The sequence below is a fragment of the Lissotriton helveticus genome, chromosome 1_1 (assembly GCF_964261635.1).
Source record: "Lissotriton helveticus chromosome 1_1, aLisHel1.1, whole genome shotgun sequence".
NCBI classification, from domain to species: Eukaryota; Metazoa; Chordata; class Amphibia; order Caudata; family Salamandridae; genus Lissotriton; species Lissotriton helveticus.
The window spans coordinates 1,862,161,785-1,862,180,942 of record NC_136057.1 but is presented as its reverse complement, the minus strand read 5'-3'; the positions used below and the strand labels follow the sequence as shown (position 1 = coordinate 1,862,180,942).

The window sequence follows — 19,158 nt, the reverse complement described above, 5'->3', positions numbered from 1 at the left end:
GAGAGTATTAGCGGACACAGAAAGCCACACACACAGAGCCACACACACACACACACACACAGAGCCACACACACACACAGAGCCACACACACACAGAGCCACACACACAGAGAGTCACACACACACACACACACACACAGAGCCACACACACACACACACTTAGCCACACACACACACACACACAGAGCCACACACACACACAGCCACACACACACAGAGCCACACACACACAGCCACACACACACACAGAGCCACACACACACACAGAGCCACACACACACACAGAGCCACACACACAGAGCCACACACACACACAGAGCCAAACACACACACAGAGCCACACACACACACAGAGCCACTCACACACAGAGAGCCACACACAGAGCCACACAAACCCAGAGCCACACACACACACACAGAGCCACACACACACAGAGCCACACACACAGAGCCACACACACAGACACACACAGAGCCACACACACACACAGAGCCACACACACTTACACACACACCGAGACACACACACACACAGAGCCACACACACAGAGCCACAAGCACAATCGAGCACAACCAGGTAACAGAGGCAAGAAAACACGAGCACAGCTAGGGAACAGAGGCAACAAACACGCGCACAGCCAGGGAACAGAGGCAACAAACACGAGCACAGCCAGGGAACAGAGGCAAGAAAAGAAGAGCACAGCCAGGGAACAGAGGCAACAAACACGAGCACAGCCAGGAAACAGAGGCAACAAACACGAGCACAGCCAGGGAACAGAGGCAACAAAAACACAAGCACAGCCAGGGAACAAAGGCAAGAAGAAAACACGAGCACAGCTAGGGAACAGAGGCAACAAACACGAGCACAGCCAGGGAACAGAGGCAAGAAGAAAACACGAGCACAGCCAGGGAACAGAGGCAAGAAGAAAACACGCACACAGCCAGGGAACAGAGGCAACAAACACGAGCACAGCCAGGGAACAGAGGCAACAAACATGAGCACAGCCAGGGAACAGAGGCAAGAAGAAAACACGCGCACAGCCAGGGAACAGAGGCAACAAACACGAGCACCGGCAGGGAACAAAGGCAAGAAGAAAACACGCGCACAGCCAGGGAACGGAGGCAAGAAGAAAACACGCGCACAGCCAGGGTACAGAGGCAACAAACATGAGCACAGCCAGGGAACAGAGGCATGAAGAAAACACGAGCACAGCTAACGTGTTCCTACCTGGGAGATCCGTGCGGATTTGACACCGGGCTGGTGGACGTCAGGTTCTGCTCCAGATGCTGCGTGGGGACAGGGATTGGCGCCTTTTCACTGCGTGGAGACACCGACGGCTGGCTCGGCCTGGAGTGAAACAGCATTAAAAGACGCAGTGAGCAGCGGCCGTGGGGCCGCCCGACGGTCTGAACAATGGCGGCAGCAAAAGAACAACCTCAGAAAGAATGTCGCTATCGCAGCGATGGCAAAATAAGGATAATCGGTCTTTCTTGGATTAAGTTGATGTTATTAAAAGCAAGTCCAGAACAGAATGAACTGGCTGCCAGCCCCGAGGCTCCAGCTGTGCGAGCCGAGCAGAGACTTAGCACACAGCCCCTCCAAGACCGCACTGAACTCGGCATACGAGCCCGCAATCTGCTCTCTTCCCCGGGTCAGAACCCCGTGTGCCCTGCATTCCAAACACAAGATTTAATTCCATGAAAAATCCGCAAGTAAAGACCAAAAAACAGGGCAGGTCGGTTACTGTGTTCTCAGAAAGTCACAGAGGCATGGAAAAAATAAATACTCGCCAACATTTACAGCGCAATTTAAAAAAAATGAAAACACGTTATGCAAGTCTACAGTTACAACAACAACAAACAAGCATCACTAGAGGGCAGATACTTACCCTCGTTAGATGGCAGCAAAGCGGACCACGCCATGCACACCACCATGTTTCTCCGAGGCCAAGCAGAAATGCCTCTGAGAAACGCAGCGTAATTTTTGGATTCGGGGGCGTGTTTTCTTTATCTCCTCTTCCCATTTGCTGGAATGTAAAATTCCAGCTAATGGGAAGAGGAGAGAAAGAACCTAAACCCCCCCCCCGAATCCGGGCTTGAACGGAGTGACGCCCCTCTCCTCCAATAGCTGGCCTCCATTTAGGAAACCAGCCAATGGAGAAGAGGGGCGGGTTCAAGCCCCCATACTGAAAAACAAAATTTCTAGCCAGCGAGACTGCGCAAGCGCAGCCTACGCAGGCCGAGACCTAAAAAGGGTCAGTTTCAATGGGAAAAATGTGATGTGTCCGCATTGCATTTTCGGAAGGCCGTTTCCTGTCGCAGGTACTAGGCCGAACGACACAAGTGAGGTACCATTTTTATCAAGATACATTGGGGAATGCTGGTGGGGGGTGGAAGTTTGTACCCCCCCACAGATTCCAGAACTGTCCATCACAGAAACGTGAGGAAAATGTTTTTATTTTTTTTACAAAGTTTGAGGTTTGCAAGGGATTCTGGGTAACAGAACCTGGTGAGAAGCACACAAGTTACACCTTTCTTGATTCCCCTGGGTGTCTAATTTTCAACAATGTACGGGTTTGCTGGGTTTCCCTAGGTGCCGGATGAGCTAGGGTCCAAAATCAACAGCCAGGCACATTGCAAAAAAAGTGACCTTTTTCTGTGGAAAAATGTGACGTGTCCATGTTGCATTTTGGGCCGTTTCCTGTCGCAAGTACTATGCCTACCCACATAGGTGAGGTACCACTATTATTAGGAGACTTGGGGGAATGCTGGGTGGGTGGAAGTTTGTGGCTCCCTGCAGATTCCAGAACTTTTCATCACAGAAATGTGAGGAGAATGTTTTTTTTTCTTTTTACAAAGTTTGAGGTTTGCAAGAGATTCTGGGTAACAGATCCGGGTGATAGGCACACAAGTCGCCCCAGCCTGGATTCCCCAGGATGTCTAGCTTTAAAAAGTGTATGGGTTTGCTAAGTTGCCTTAGGTGCCGACAGAGCTAGGGTCCTAGTCTAGTATTAGAAAATATACAGGGATTTTGCAGGGGATCCTGGGCAAGACAACATTGGGGGATCCATGCAAGCCACACCTCCCTGCACACCCCCCCCCCCACCCCCAGGTTTCTAGTTTTCAGAAATGTCCGGGATTTGAAGATTTCCCTACATGGCCACCCAGCCCAGGATTAAAAACGCAAATGACCCAAAATCAAGACGTTTTGTGTTAGCTAATTTTTATGTCTCCATAAAAGGTTTTGATCTGTTTCCTATCGCGGGCACTAGGCCTACCTACATATTTTTATCGGGACAGTTAGGGTATTACTGGGTGGAGAGAACTTTGTGGCTCCTATCAGATTGCAGGACTTTCCATAATAGAAATGGGAGGACAATGTGTTTTTTAGACAGGGTTTGAGGTTTGCAAGGGACTCTGGATAACAGAACCTTATGATAGCCACACAAGTCATCCCATCCTGGATTCCCCTGGGTGTATAGTTTTCAAAAATGTACAGGTTTGTTAGGTTTGTTAGGTTTTCCTAGGAGACGGCTGAGCTAGGGCCCAAAATCCACACCTAGGCACATTGCAAAAAAAGGTGTCCTTTTTCCTGTGGAAAAATGCAATGTGTCCACGTTGCAATTTGCGCTGTTTCCTACTGGGGACCTAGGCCTACCCACACAAGTGAGGTACCATTTTTATCGGGAGACTTTGGGGAATGCTGGGTAGAAGGAAGTTTGGACCTCATCTCAGATCCCATAGCATTCCATCACAGAATTTTGAGGAAACTGTGTTTTTGTAGACAAAGTATAAGGTTTGCAAAGGATTCTGGGTAACAGAACCTGGTGAGAGGCACACACGTCACCCCATCCTGGAATTCTCTGGCTGTCTAGTTTTTTTTCAATGTACAGGTTTGCTTTGTTTTCCTGGGTGCCGGTTGAGCTACCGCCCAAAATCCACACCGAGCCACATTGCCAAACAAGCATTACCAATGCCATTAGGATAACTATTGGCTTTGTCATTGGGGCGGGGTGGCTCTAGGGGGCAACTAATGCATGTACATAACATGCGTACTGAGGCACTAGACATTTTTAATTTAATAATCTAACATGGTGGGCAGCTATGTTAGATCAAGTCTTATGAAAAGTTTTTAAAAAATGAGCACAAATGTAAATAAATGAAATGAACAGTCTAGCAGAAAGAAAGATGAAAGGCTGAGTGGACCCACCGGTCCAACACAGGCTCCTACTGTGGATGGACTAGTTCACTGAGCCACCGACTGCAGAGTTTGGACCAGTGAGGGCTCAAGCGGTACAGTATTTGTGATGGCCCAACAAGCTCAGAGTGCAAACACTAGCTTCTCTAATCCCCCTAGCATACTCCGCACCCTATGCCTTCCACACTGCAGTGACCCTGAGCTCACCTGAGGCCACCTCTCCCCGCCCCACTACCCAGCAGTAGAAGCCGAGAGCAACGGTGCAACCCGGGCACAACCGCCATCTTACAACAAGAAGACCGGTGGGCAAGGTGAAAGGGGGCAAAAGTTACGCACTGTCAACCGCTGTCTGCCTCTCACTCTAGGGCAGAGGTCTTCAACATTTTGATGCAATGACCCCCCATGTAAAAATATTTTAGGCGTAAGGACCCCCTCCTGACACAAATTTCTAGAACTTGGTACTCCTCATCATTGACAACTATTGACAACCATAAACACCCCCAATTCCCATAGCGGGGAAATAATATTAAACCGTGTTTATCACACCAAAGGAGAGTGAGCGTGGGGCGTGGTCAAAAGTGTGGCTAAAAATAAAGGGCCTAATTTATGAGTTATTGGCGTAGGGCAGCACTGCAAGTCTACTTGCTGCGCTGTTCTAAGCCCAGTGTGAAAAGGCAGGAAGGCACCATATTTATGAAATACATTGCATTCCGGTCCTTTCCCACTGTGTTGGTGCACAAATTGCTGCCTAGTGCCAATGTAGGCAGGATTGTTTTTGTGGGGGAAGGGGCATCTTCCTGTACAAAAACAATCCAGAGAGGCGTTTTCCTATTTCTATGTGACCTGAAGAATGCAGCACACATGGAAAGAGGAAAAAACAAGGAGAAATGAAAAATGTCTCCTCATTACGCCTCCTGTAGGGAGGCCTATGGTTTTGGCGCTACCCCAGGTTTACAGGGTTTTGTAAATGTGGGGCAGCATCAAAATCCATGGTTGACAGAGTAAGACAACGCTGCGATTTGCAAGGTTATGTCTTACTCCATATCTATGAGGCCATGAAAAGCCACGCAGGGAGACTTTGTGTCACCTCATAGATATGATTGAGATGCTTGTGCCGCCATAGGTTAAAATAAAGTGACACTTCAGTGGTGCAAGCTTCTCTTAAATAAGCCCCAAAATATTTTGTTAATTTTTTATGTCTTTCACCATCAGGTAGCTACATATAAAATAATGGGTAGCTTAAATGAAAAATAAATTTTAAAAAGTTGTTACTCAGTGAGAAATGCACTGTATTATATTAGGAAACCTCTATTAGTTAATGCACTGCTGAGGTCTGTGTGTAACCACAGAATAAAATTTGGTTGGTGCAGTGGAGAATAGTGACTTGTGTAGTTTTAGTGCTACGAGGTCGCAGCCTGTGACAGAAAGTACTCTGAATGTGTAAGTCATTATTTTATACTTGCATTACACACATTTTAAGATAGACTTCTTTACAAACTGTGCAAATAGTTATACGATAAAGTGGAACTTCCATAATGTAGATTGTATTATTACCAGACTGTCGTAATTTAGCAATGATTAGGTTAGGCATTAGCAGAAGACATCGTGTATTTAGAGACCATCTTGTCTGTTTTACGGAATCCATTTTGTATTTCTGTCGGCCATTTTTGTTTGCCACTGGTGATACTATTTACATGCTGCACTTGTATACAATGTGGTCCATGATTTGCTCCATGTGCATCACTGCTTGTACACCTGCCAAAAGAAATATTACAAAAGAACAACAAATGCTAAACAGTGAAGTTACTGAGATAATGAACATCAATGTACAGGATGCAGATCCAGATTACCCTAGACAGACGAATGTCTTCAACAAATGCTGAAAGGGTTGTCTGTCGTAATTTAGCAATGATTAGGTTAAGCATTAGCAGAAGACATCTTGTATTTAGAGACTATCTTGTCCGTTTTACGGAATCCATTTTGTATTTCTGTCTGCCATTTTTGTTTGCCATGTCCTCTGTCCTACCTTCCTGTTAACTGCTCTTGAAATCTGCCTAGAGACAAGATATATTTATCCTCTTCTGCTTTGCACATGCTCAGTTGAGCATACAGCTGTCTCCGTTTTGTAACTGTCAAGATGTGTCCACCAGAATTAGCTAACTGTCAGCCCTTCCCACTTGTTGCTAGCACACTCTCTGTATGACCTTATATGAATTTGAAACCAAAACTCTGTGCCTTGTACCGCCTTCATTTCTGCCCCTGTGTGGGTATAAAAGGACCAAGCTCTTTCTAGTCAGTGTGCTACCTCATACTATACCGAAGGGTGTTGTGTGAATGTAGTTCCACCTCATGAGGTTTAATAAACTCTGTCTTTTCTATTCCAGTTTCTGTGCCAACTTCCTGAAATTGGTCTAAGGACTCTAAGCAGAGAAGGCCGAATCCCTTGCACTAGTAGGCCTGGCTGGGGCTTGCTACCACAAATTGGCGCTTCCAATGTGGGGCTCATCGGTGACTCGGATGCCCGAAGGACTGGTCGAGACGAAGGATTGGAATCTCGCTTTGGACGTGATCACTGCCGGAGGAGACCCGAGTCTTGGCACCACGGCGTTTTCCCTTTCTTTCTGATCTGACCATCCAGGTGGCGCCGGTCCTCGACTGAGATCTCTTCTGTTGATTCGCCGTGCAGTGACCGTTTGGTCGATTTGAGAACTTGGCAGTAGGAACCTGGACACCATTTGATTGGTAAAAGCCGTTTTGCGGCACTTGCTGTAAGTTTGACGCCTTGGATTGGTAAGGTAGTTTAGAAACGCTTACTGTGGCATTTGTATATGGAATTGGCCAAATATTGAACTTGTCCTATGAATATGTATATATATGTGTTGCAATACATATAGGCAGGTAATGAGGAGATTTTTCTCTACTTCTAAGAATATTTGAATGGCGCAACATACGAAGAGTACTTTAAGCGCTACTTTTGATTATAATACTGCATATTTTGCACTATTTTTGGCATGCCTGTTTCCAGGACAGTTCGTAAGATGTGTTGCTGTTGTAGTGGTACCAATTTAAGAATCGATGAAGCCCCCGGAGGGGACGCCTAATAGGGACATGTATATTAAATATGGTATTTCCTCCATAATGTACAGCACATTGTGGCATAAATACACCCGCAAGGATCCTGAGTTGCGTTGGCCTATGCATGGGTCGTTTGATTTGTGAAAGATTCAGTATGTGGAGCAACGGATGTTCAAGCGAAAGGCTAGGTAAGACATGTTTGACTGTGTGCGAAAGTGGGAGAAAGAAGTGCGTGAGTGAATGAAGCGGGAACAGGCCTTGATTGAAAAAGAACAGCGTAAAAGTGTGCATGAGAAAGCATTAGAAATGAAAAATAAAGAGATTAAAGAAATTAAAGAAAGGGAAGATAGGGAGAGTCAGTTACAGGTAAATGGCCAATACGCTATTCGTAGGCCTCTTTATCCTATTCTTAATAAACCCCAAGATGATTCTCTCTTATTAGATCGTTGTCCACCTCCATATACTCTTCCCTCTGCTCCTGATGAGTGAGATGAGAACTCTCCTACGGAGCAGGATAAAGCCCGAGACACTCGCTCAATGTTAAATACTGAACGTTCCTCTCAGATTAGATCTGCGGCGCGTAAAGCCGATCGTAGTACTAATACTGCTTCTGAAATCTTAGATACTATTCAGAATTGGTCGGAAAGGGAACAAAAATATTTCACCGAGATATTTGCTGGAGCGGTTCTTGAGCGATTTAGGAAATATTCGGTGGAAGTAAAGCCAGATAATTCCCCGGTTTGTCTTTTTATTTGTAAAATTCCTTTGGGCACTTACCCTTGTATTTTAATTCTGGCCAAGCATACTTACACTACTGCCATCCTACCTGCATTATAATTGGTGAAACCACCGCATTTTGCGGGTCCTCGGCCACAGTCTCGTTCAGCGGCCACATTGGAAGGGACAGTACCTGCGCGCTCCAGTCTTCTTTCTATCTCTCAGGCGAGCACAAAGGCAGGCAAAGTGTTTAGCTCGCTCTTTGTGGCTCTCGCGCTCCGTTTGTAGTAGCGCCTTCATTTGCAGCGTCCTCATTACAGCGCCCTCATTTGCTAGCGCTTGTATTTTATTATTTTTTTTTTTCTTCAAAAACCTTTATTCGAGTAAGCATAGAAAAGTACAGGAATGGGCCCACAACCTCACGGGCTGGCCGCTAATAACAATGCACCAGACAGGAATTAAAAATATACACCCGTGGTCAGGCACAAATCGAGCTCAAAGCATTACTTCCCACATATCACAGAACATTTTGAATTTTATTTTATATATAAAGAAAAACAAACACTAAAAAGGCGAATGCACGGTAAAGAAGGTCAGCCCAAAGGACGGAGGGGGTGGTCTACGACCAGGAGAACATACTCAGAGCCCAGAGGCTCCAACGAGGTCGGGGGGGGGGGAGGGGAGCAGAGGGGAGAACCGGAAATGCAACAAAAAGAGTATGAAAGGGTTCCGGGAACGCCCGCCTAGGGAGACAGGACAACCTCGGCAGTGCCCACAGGGGGAGGAGTACAGATATCCCCACGATATTCATTCCACTGACCCCAAATCTTCGACCACGCCCTGGGTCTGCCCCTGGCCACATAAACAGTCTTCTCACGAAACATGGACCAGTCCATGTTGTCCTCCCACTTCGAGACCTCAGGGGGCCTGGAGGCGCCCCAGAGTTGCGCAACATCCCGTTTCGCAATCATGTAACCCAGGGTAGCCCATCTGGTCTGGGCCACAGAGTAGTCAGTGGGTTCCCACACATTCAGCAGACATCGTCGAGGCTCCGGCTGCAGGGCCACACCAGTCACAGCAGTCATCACCTCAAGCACAGCAGTCCAGTACGCCGCCACAGCCGGGCACTCCCAAAGAATATGTAAAAAGGTAGCACTCAACCCACAACCACGCTTGCATAACCCATCCAAGGAAAAGCCCATCGCCACCAGACGCGGACCCGTGACATACACTCGATGAAGGATCTTAAGTTGAACCAAACGGAGACGGGCCGGAATGGCAACCTCTTTGGGAGAAGAGAGTGCCGATTGCCAATCCTCGTCATCCAGTTCCAACCCATCGCCGACCCAAGCCTCCCGAAGTCGGACCAATAAGTCCGCCCGATTATTAATCAGCTTTTTATAGATCAGGGAAATAGTGCTATCAGGAAGATGCCCATCAAGGACACGGTCTTCGAGGGGGGAAGACTCAGGCGGGGCCTCACCAGGAGCAAAAACCGAGGCGAGGGCGTGCCGGACCTGCAGATAACGAAAGAATTCCCTACCATTCAAACCATATTCCGCCTGGAGGGCTTGGAAGGACTTCACACTACCCTTCTAGCACATATCACCCACCTTACAAATCCCAATCATATCCCAGCGGTCGAAACCCTTGGTAGACCAGAGACAGCCCAAACGTTCCGAGGCATAAAGCGGCGTCGCCAGCGTTAGGCGATCCTCCCATCCCAAACTCACATTCGCGGCTCGCCACACAGTCACTGCAGTCCTGGACGGGCCCACAAGATGGCGCCCGGCCGAGCGAGAATAAAGCGCTCTATTAAAGTCCCCGCCCGGAAGCTGGAGTCTATCCATCTCGAACGCAGGATTCCGACCCGGTGAAAACATAACGCGATTAATAGCCGCCAACTGGGAAGCCCAGTAATATCGCTTGATATCTGGGAGCGCCATGCCCCCGTCATACCAAGGGATGGTGAGTTTCGCGAGTGCAATACGCGGACGCCCATCCCAAATCAATTGCCTTTGAAGACTCTCGACCTCTCGGAAATAGGTCTTGAGGATAGCGTCATAGGAGTTCTGCAGCGCGTAAAGGAACCGCGGTAAGGACATCATTTTAAACAGGGCCGCCCTTCCCAGAGGAGACAAAGGAAGCTTACGCCAACGGGCCACGTCCAATCGCAATCTAAGCAACGGGGGGAGGAGATTACGCTCAAAGCGGAGCGACGAGTCCAACGTAATAAAAATCCCTAAGTATTTGAAGCCAGACTGGACCACCTGGATAGGAAGTCTGCTCGGCAATGGGGGCAGTACACCCGAAAGAACATACACACAGGACTTGGCCCAGTTAATAACAAGACCTGAGTTGGCACCAAAGGACGCAAGAACGTCAAATAAGACAGACAGAGATTTACGCGGGGAGGTGAGATATAAAAGAATGTTGTCCGCGTAAAGCGAGACGCGGTCCTCAAAGTCCGGAGACCAGCGAATCCCCTTGAGCGAAGGTTCCCACCGAAGCCAAGCAGCCAACGGTTCCAGGGCGAGTGCAAACAGCAACGGAGACAAGGGGCATCCCTGACGTGTACCTCTACCAAGGGTGAAAGGAGCCGAAACCCTACCATTCACCACTACTTGTGCCAGAGGTTCCGTGTATAGTAACTTGATCCAACCAATAAACTCAGGCCCGAAACCAAATTTCTCAAGAACCGCCCAGAGATAAGGCCACTCCACCGTGTCGAAAGCCATGGAGGCATCCAACGATGCCAAAATGGCCGGCTCCGTCAGAAGCCCCGCCCTCGCAATCGCGCCGTGGAGACGACGTAGGTTCAGAGCCGTATTGCGATGCGGGATAAATCCGGATTGATCCGGATGGACCAGGCCACTAATGACCGTCAGGAGACGGGACGCCAGGAGTTTCGCCAACACCTTGGGTTCAACATTTAGCAGGGATATGGGTCTATAGGAGGAACAAAGATCTCGCGGTTTACCAGCGCTTGTATTTTTAATTCCCCGGTTTGTCTTTTTATTTGTAAAATTCCTTTGGGCACTTACCCTTGTATTTTAATTCTGGCCAAGCATACTTACACTACTGCCATCCTACCTGCATTATAATTGGTGAAACCACCGCATTTTGCGGGTCCTCGGCCACAGTCTCGTTCAGCGGCCACATTGGAAGGGGCAGTACCTGCGCGCTCCAGTCTTCTTTCTATCTCTCAGGCAAGTACAAAGGCAGGCAAAGTGTTTAGCTCGCTCTTTGTGGCTCTCGCGCTCCGTTTGTAGTAGCGCCTTCATTTGCAGCGTCCTCATTACAGCGCCCTCATTTGCTAGCGCTTGTATTTTTAATTCCCCGGTTTGTCTTTTTATTTGTAAAATTCATTTGGGCACTTACCCTTGTATTTTAATTCTGGCCAAGCATACTTACACTACTGCCATCCTACCTGCATTATAATTGGTGAAACCACCGCATTTTGCGGGTCCTCGGCCACAGTCTCGTTCAGCGGCCACATTGGAAGGGGCAGTACCTGCGCGCTCCAGTCTTCTTTCTATCTCTCAGGCGAGTACAAAGGCAGGCAAAGTGTTTAGCTCGCTCTTTGTGGCTCTCGCGCTCCGTTTGTAGTAGCGCCTTCATTTGCAGCGTCCTCATTACAGCGCCCTCATTTGCTAGCGCTTGTATTTTTAATTCCCCGGTTTGTCTTTTTATTTGTAAAATTCCTTTGGGCACTTACCCTTGTATTTTAATTCTGGCCAAGCATACTTACACTACTGCCATCCTACCTGCATTATAATTGGTGAAACCACCGCATTTTGCGGGTCCTCGGCCACAGTCTCGTTCAGCGGCCACATTGGAAGGGGCAGTACCTGCGCGCTCCAGTCTTCTTTCTATCTCTCAGGCGAGTACAAAGGCATCCATGCCTGCGCGCAGCGGTAACGCGCAGCGGGGACGCCGGACTGACGCCGGAGTTACGCCTGAGTTCAGCCCGTCTGCGCCCGTCCGCGCTGAGGACGGGCTGCTGGTCGGGCTGGACTCGGCTCTAGCTCCTTTTCCTTCAGACGAGAGAATCAGGCTGTACTCCAGGGCAGATTTCCTTGCTCTAAGACCGCCGTCTTTGCCGTGTTTCCACCGCTCCTTTCCCGAAGGCATCTTGTATTCCAATAGATGTCGGGCATGTACGGCCCTCTTTGTATTCTCCGGTACCGGCTCGACTATACCTCATCGTTTGTGTAAACTGCATGATACGTCCAGTAGATCTGGATTTTTAATCAATGCACGATCTCTTATTAGGCATAATGTTGCCTTCCACGATTTTGTGGACAACCGTCAGCCGGACTGGGTGTTCATTACTGAGACCTGGGCCTCAGATACCTCAGGGCATGACCTGATTATGGCCATTCCTGATGGTTATTCTCTTCACAGGCACGACAGATCTTGGCGTAGAGGAGGAGGTATTGCTATTCTTTTTAAAACCTCCCTCTCTTGTCTGATCAAACCTTTAACCAAGACCTCTGATCGTTTTGAAGCATTTTACTTTTGTATTACTTTTTCCCCTTCGGTCTCTCTCACCGGGATTCTGATATATAGGCCCCCGGGTCCTAGAGCCAGTTTCCCATCAGAATTATTGACAATACTGGAACCCTACTTCGGAAAAGTGGCCTTCACCATTCTGGGTGATTTTAATTTTCATTTTGATGAGGCTAATTCTAAGGACACTACATCATTGGTTGAGTCACTTGAAGCATGTGATCTTGTCCAGCTTGTCAATAGACCCACTCATCAGGCTGGGCATATACTTGACGGGGTATTTTCTAATGATACCAGGCTTTCTACTGGTCCCCCGGTTCCGTTGGTCTGGACTGATCATTATGCTGTACCACTTGAATTCTCTTTGCCCGTCTCAGGCTTTTTAAACCCAATGCCATTGCCATTCTCCCTGAGGAGGAATTTTAGGAATGTTTCAGATGAGGCTCTTGCCCCCCTTGTTTCCACCCCCGAATCTCTATCCGCAAAGGATGCAGCTGATGCAGCTCAAGACCTGATGGACTCCATCTTTAATGCTGTGGAAAAACTTGCCCCACCATCTCTGCGCTATGTAGCCCGTCGAAAGCCTACGGCACCCTGGTTTTCGGACGAGCTAAGACTCTTGAGGCAAGGATGTAGGAGCAGTGAGAGAAGTTGGAGGAAATCGTGGAATCTTAATGACCGTGAGGCTCATAAGTCAGCACTTCGGGAATACAAACGAAGAGTGGTTAAAGAGAAGCAGGAGTATTTCTCCAATCTCACCAGCTCTCTTACCTCTTCCAGGGAGCTCTTTAAAATCGCTGACACCTTATGCTCCCTGCAACTTCCAGATCCCGTAGTCAGTTCACAAGAACTCTGTAACAACATTTCTGACTTCTTTCATAGCAAAATTTTGGACATACATGTCTTTTTGGAAGCCCAATGTCATGCTTTGGATCAATCTATCCCGCCTGTCATCTCCAGTTTGGACTCTTTAGGTAAAGATCCTTCTCACCTACTTATGGAATTTCCATCCCTATCCCTTGAAGGACTTAACCTGTTACTTGACAGGACTAAATCTGCTTCCCCTCTTGATCCTCTACCTCTCAAAAAACTGAAAGAGTGTAGAAATAGCCTTCTTCCTCCTATGCTTGAGACTATGAATAAGGCTATTACCCAGGGCTCGTTTCCTTCTGTATGGAAGAAGGCGACTGTGAAACCTCTGCTTAAGAAACCTTCCCTCGATCCGGCCCTTTTGAAAAACTTTAGGCCGATCTCCCTTCTCCCTGCCCCCGCTAAGATGCTCGAGGCGCATTTGAATTTTCATTTGTCTCTCTTCCTTGATTCCTCTGAATACCTCGATAACACGCAGCACGGTTTCAGAAAACACCATAGCACTGAGTCCGCCCTTACTTGTGTGGTCGATAACATCCGACGCAAAGTAGACTCAGGCCAAACCACTGTATTGGTTTTGTTGGACCTCACGGCCGTGTTCGACACCTTGTCCCCCCGCCATTCTTACATCTCGGCTTAGGGAAGCTGGTGTCACGGGGACGGCCCTGAGTCTCCTCAATTCCTTTCTGTTGGAAAGGGAGCAGAGAGTGATGCTTGGGAACTACCTCTCCCCTGCTAAGTCATTGCAGTGTGGGGTGCCACAAGGGTCGGCCTTAAGTCCAACCCTGTTTAACATCTACGTGGTTCCCCTGGCAAGACTAGTAATATCTCAGGGGATGGAGGTAGTGTCCTACGCTGATGACACCCAGATTATGGTATCACTGGCTCGCTCCTCCGTAAAGACATCTGCCGCCAGTTTTAGGGTTTGCATGCAGTATGTGGCAGACTGGATGACTATAAATTCCCTAAAGCTGAACGGCGAAAAGACGGAGGTGTTGAGTTTTGGGAAGGACCAAGATGTTTGGTCTAGTGAGTGGTGGCCTCCTTCTCTTGGCATCTGCCCCACTCCCTCCCAATCTGCCAGAAACCTGGGTGTAATTTTTGACACCTCGCTCTCTCTATCCCTTCAAGTCAACAGGACCGTGGCCACCTGCTGGGGTGTGATTAGGGTATTGAATAGAATTCGAGGGTATCTCTCCCCCAGGCGCGCAAACAGGTTGCAGTCGCCCTGGTAGGCTCGAGATTAGACTACTGCAACTCTCTGTATATGGAAGTCAACAAGAGCCTGTTACACCGCCTGCAGATTGTTCAGAATGCTGCAGCGCGGTTTGTTCTGGCCCTTCCGAAAACTTCTTCTGCCACTGCAGCTAGGAGGGACCTTCATTGGCTCCCTATCCAGCACAGAATCTTTTTTAAAATTCTGTGTTTGACCTACAGAGCGCTGACAGAAGGTTCCTCTAGTGCCATTGGCTCTCTTATTACGCGCTATGTTCCCACTAGAGATCTTCGCTCTGCGGGATTGTGTCAGCTTGTTGTCCCCCGTATAAAACTTTCTAGATGGGGAGCCAAAGCTTTCTCTGTGGGTGCCCCTCAGCTTTGGAACTCTATCCCCATCGAAATAAAAACTCTCCCCTCATTAGAACTATTCAAAAAGGCCCTCAAAACCTACTTCTTTAAGAGTGCCTACTAATGAGAGAATGCTGCTGTGAAGAGGCCTTAACCCCCACATTAACTTAGGCGCCTTGACGCCCATCTGGGCTAAGTTAGCGCATGATAAGAATTATTTCATTTAATTTCATATAGCAGCTGATTGTAAGCAATTACGTGAAGGTTCTTTTGTCTTCTCCCAGGTGGCTGACAAGATCAGACGCTTGGTTAAACTACATGATGAGGCAGTCCGTTTGCTGGAGGAGAAAAAGGCAGCAGACCCAGCTGCACAAACATCTAGAATCAACATGGCACGAGCTCCGACGCTCGAAACAGATAAGAATGTTGTAAATGTGAAACCTATGCGGGAAGCCGCACCTTTAAATGTTCCTCCTAAAGGAACCGGCACAAGTGATGATAAGACTTCTGTCGACGCGAAATGGTACTTTATTTATAATTGGGTTTACACTCCTTGGAATAATGCAGATGTCATGGCTCTTAAAAATGCATTGCCTGATCCGTGAAAGAATCCGACAGCCTTTTATGAAGAAATTGAGGGTGCCATTAGTTCTTGTACTATGACCCTGTCTGACATTGATTTGTTTTTTGGATTAAATTTACCGCCTGATATGTGGAGAACTGTGCGTAAAGTTGATGATCATGTGGTATTTGGGGCATTGTGGCCAGATATAGAACAATTAGATAAAGATAGAGAACCTGCACAGAAACCGTGTCAGCTAATTTTAGATCTTCCAGTAGCTATCTTGGTTAAATTAAAGACGATTATTCCCCCTAAAAAGATAGATTGGACTATGTTAGCGTCTTGTAAGCAAAATATAGATGAATCAGTTTCAGACTTCTTCACACGCTTTGAAGAAGCATTCCACGATTTTAGTGGTCAGTCATTGACAGATGACACGGGTAGGCATCTGTTTGTCGATGAATATGTCACAAACCTTTTGCCAGAAATAGCTAGTCGCCTAAAGGCGAGTGAAAGTTCATGGACTACCTCCTCTCCGGTTTCTCTCTTAACTATGGCTCAGTATTATGAACCACAAGAATTAGAAGCTAAAAGTAAGGAGGATAAAAAATCTAAAGAGTTAAAAACAAAGGTTATGATGGCTCAAGCTTATGGTCCACCTTCTAGAGGTAATAATAGAGGTGGACGTGGATCTTATGGGTCGTCTTTTCCTCCCTATCCTCGTGTAGATTTGTTTGTTGATCAGTGGGCATATTGCAGATAATTCGAATTTTGGATTTCTAATTGTCCAGTGCTACGTGCTCAGCAGGGTTGACGTGGTCGGGGACAAATGAGAAATCGTTCAGGATATTCAGGGCCTAGAGGAAATACAAATGATTGTGCTAGGTTTGATGCTAATACACGTGGACAAGAGGGGGCTAATACTTTTGACAGACGGAATCAATATCAAATGTCCAACTATGAGCCGTCTAATTTGCAAGATTCTGCTTATGCATAGAATTGCCTAGGTTGGGGTAAGGAATCAGTTGAAGTTCCAGTAGATCAGAAGGGTCCCTATGTTACAGCACATGTTTTGGGTTCTACTGATCAGTTTCTGGTTGATACAGGAGCTACTCGTAGCGCCTTGTCTAAACACTTAATTCCAAGGGCTCCCTTGTCTGGCTTAACTATTACATCGGTAGGTTTCGATGGAACATCTTCCCTTAGCCCATTGTCACAGCCACTTGCACTCCATGTTGATGAGTTTACTGCTCCATGTCCATTTTTGCTTTCTCCAAATACACCAGACAACATTGTGGGTCTTGACATGCTCAAATATTTCAGGGCCACGATACGATGTTCTCCGTAAGGAGTACAGGTTATTTTAAATGACAACCACCCCATGATTGAGAGATCTTGTATTGTTAAAGAGGACATTGCGATAGCTTCACTCCCTAGTACTTTGTGGGCTACTTCACACACCGATGTAGGACAAATGATTATTCTACCAGTACATATTTGTGTCAAGGAGGGTGCTATACTGCCGAGATTGCCTCAGTATAAAATTTCTTGAGAAGGAGAAGAAGCAGTTACACGTATTGTACAAGATTTGATTAAGGTGGGAGTGGTGGAAGAAGTTCCTTATAATGTCTGCAATAGTCTGATTCTTCCCATTTTGGAAAAAGATACTGACACTAAGATTTATAGATTTATCATTGATTTGAGAGAAGTCAACAAGATTGTAGTACCACAGTACCCTGTAGTGTCTGACATAACGACATTGCTTACTCTGGTCCCTCCAACAGCAACTACATTTTCAGTAGTGGATTTGAAGAACGCTTTCTTCTCGATTCCTATTCATCCTGATAGCCGATATTTGTTCGATTTCACTTTAAATAACAGATCATACAGATTTTGTAGAGTTCCTCAAGGGTACACTGAGAGTCCGAGTATCTATAGTCAAGCCTTAAAAAGACAACTTGATTCCTTTATTTTGCCTGAAGGAGTGGCTCTCATACAATATGTCGATGACATCTTGTTGGCAGCTCATACACCTGAGCAGTGTGAAAAATGTATACAGAATGGGTCGCACTCCGACTCCACCCACCAGCAGGTGTGCCCCAGGAGCATCATGGTAGATGCAGTCTTTGATAGCGTGTGCGCTATATCGAACAGTGTATTGTAGCAAGGTTGCAGCACCAACTCTGGACACCGGTGTTTCGGAATAGTTGTTCCTCGTCAGCAGAGTGTAGGTTATTCGGGGTTAGCTGTGCAGGCTGCCAAGTGTTATCAGGTTGATACCTCTCACGGCGCGGGTGCGGGATCCGAGCTCGTCAGCTCTAGCTCGAGGGAGCCAATTAAATATACAGAATGGGTCGCACTCCGACTCCACCCACCAGCAGGTGTGCCCCAGGAGCATCATGGTAGATGCAGTCTTTGATAGCGTGTGCGCTATATCGAACAGTGTATTGTAGCAAGGTTGCAGCACCAACTCTGGACACCGGTGTATCGGAATAGTTGTTCCTCGTCAGCAGAGTGTAGGTTATTCGGGGTTAGCTGTGCAGGCTGCCAAGTGTTATCAGGTTGATACCTCTCACGGCGCGGGTGCGGGATCCGAGCTCGTCAGCTCTAGCTCGAGGGAGCCAATTAAATATACAGAATGGGTCGCACTCCGACTCCACCCACCAGCAGGTGTGCCCCAGGAGCATCATGGTAGATGCAGTCTTTGATAGCGTGTGCGCTATATCGAACAGTGTATTGTAGCAAGGTTGCAGCACCAACTCTGGACACCGGTGTTTCGGAATAGTTGTTCCTCGTCAGCAGAGTGTAGGTTATTCGGGGTTAGCTGTGCAGGCTGCCAAGTGTTATCAGGTTGATACCTCTCACGGCGCGGGTGCGGGATCCGAGCTCGTCAGCTCTAGCTCGAGGGAGCCAATTAAATATACAGAATGGGTCGCACTCCGACTCCACCCACCAGCAGGTGTGCCCCAGGAGCATCATGGTAGATGCAGTCTTTGATAGCGTGTGCGCTATATCGAACAGTGTATTGTAGCAAGGTTGCAGCACCAACTCTGGACACCGGTGTTTCGGAATAGTTGTTCCTCGTCAGCAGAGTGTAGGTTATTCGGGGTTAGCTGTGCAGGCTGCCAAGTGTTATCAGGTTGATACCTCTCACGGCGCGGGTGCGGGATCCGAGCTCGTCAGCTCTAGCTCGAGGGAGCCAATTAAATATACAGAATGGGTCGCACTCCGACTCCACCCACCAGCAGGTGTGCCCCAGGAGCATCATGGTAGATGCAGTCTTTGATAGCGTGTGCGCTATATCGAACAGTGTATTGTAGCAAGGTTGCAGCACCAACTCTGGACACCGGTGTTTCGGAATAGTTGTTCCTCGTCAGCAGAGTGTAGGTTATTCGGGGTTAGCTGTGCAGGCTGCCAAGTGTTATCAGGTTGATACCTCTCACGGCGCGGGTGCGGGATCCGAGCTCGTCAGCTCTAGCTCGAGGGAGCCAATTAAATATACAGAATGGGTCGCACTCCGACTCCACCCACCAGCAGGTGTGCCCCAGGAGCATCATGGTAGATGCAGTCTTTGATAGCGTGTGCGCTATATCGAACAGTGTATTGTAGCAAGGTTGCAGCACCAACTCTGGACACCGGTGTTTCGGAATAGTTGTT

General features: G+C 47.7%; 1 protein-coding gene across 3 annotated transcripts in view; it reads right to left on the bottom strand.

Annotated features, from left to right (window-relative positions):
* LOC144754069 (flavin-containing monooxygenase 5-like) overlaps positions 1-19,158 on the bottom strand; it is a 413,291-nt gene that overhangs the window by 283,717 nt on the left and 110,416 nt on the right. The window contains exon 1 of one of the 3 annotated variants that reach the window (XM_078641606.1): positions 1,230-1,343. The exons of the other annotated variants lie outside the window; for them this stretch is intronic. The gene's annotated coding sequence lies outside the window, so the exon portion shown is untranslated. Of the gene's footprint in view, positions 1-1,229; positions 1,344-19,158 lie in introns of those variants that run through there. 3 annotated transcript variants of the gene reach the window in all.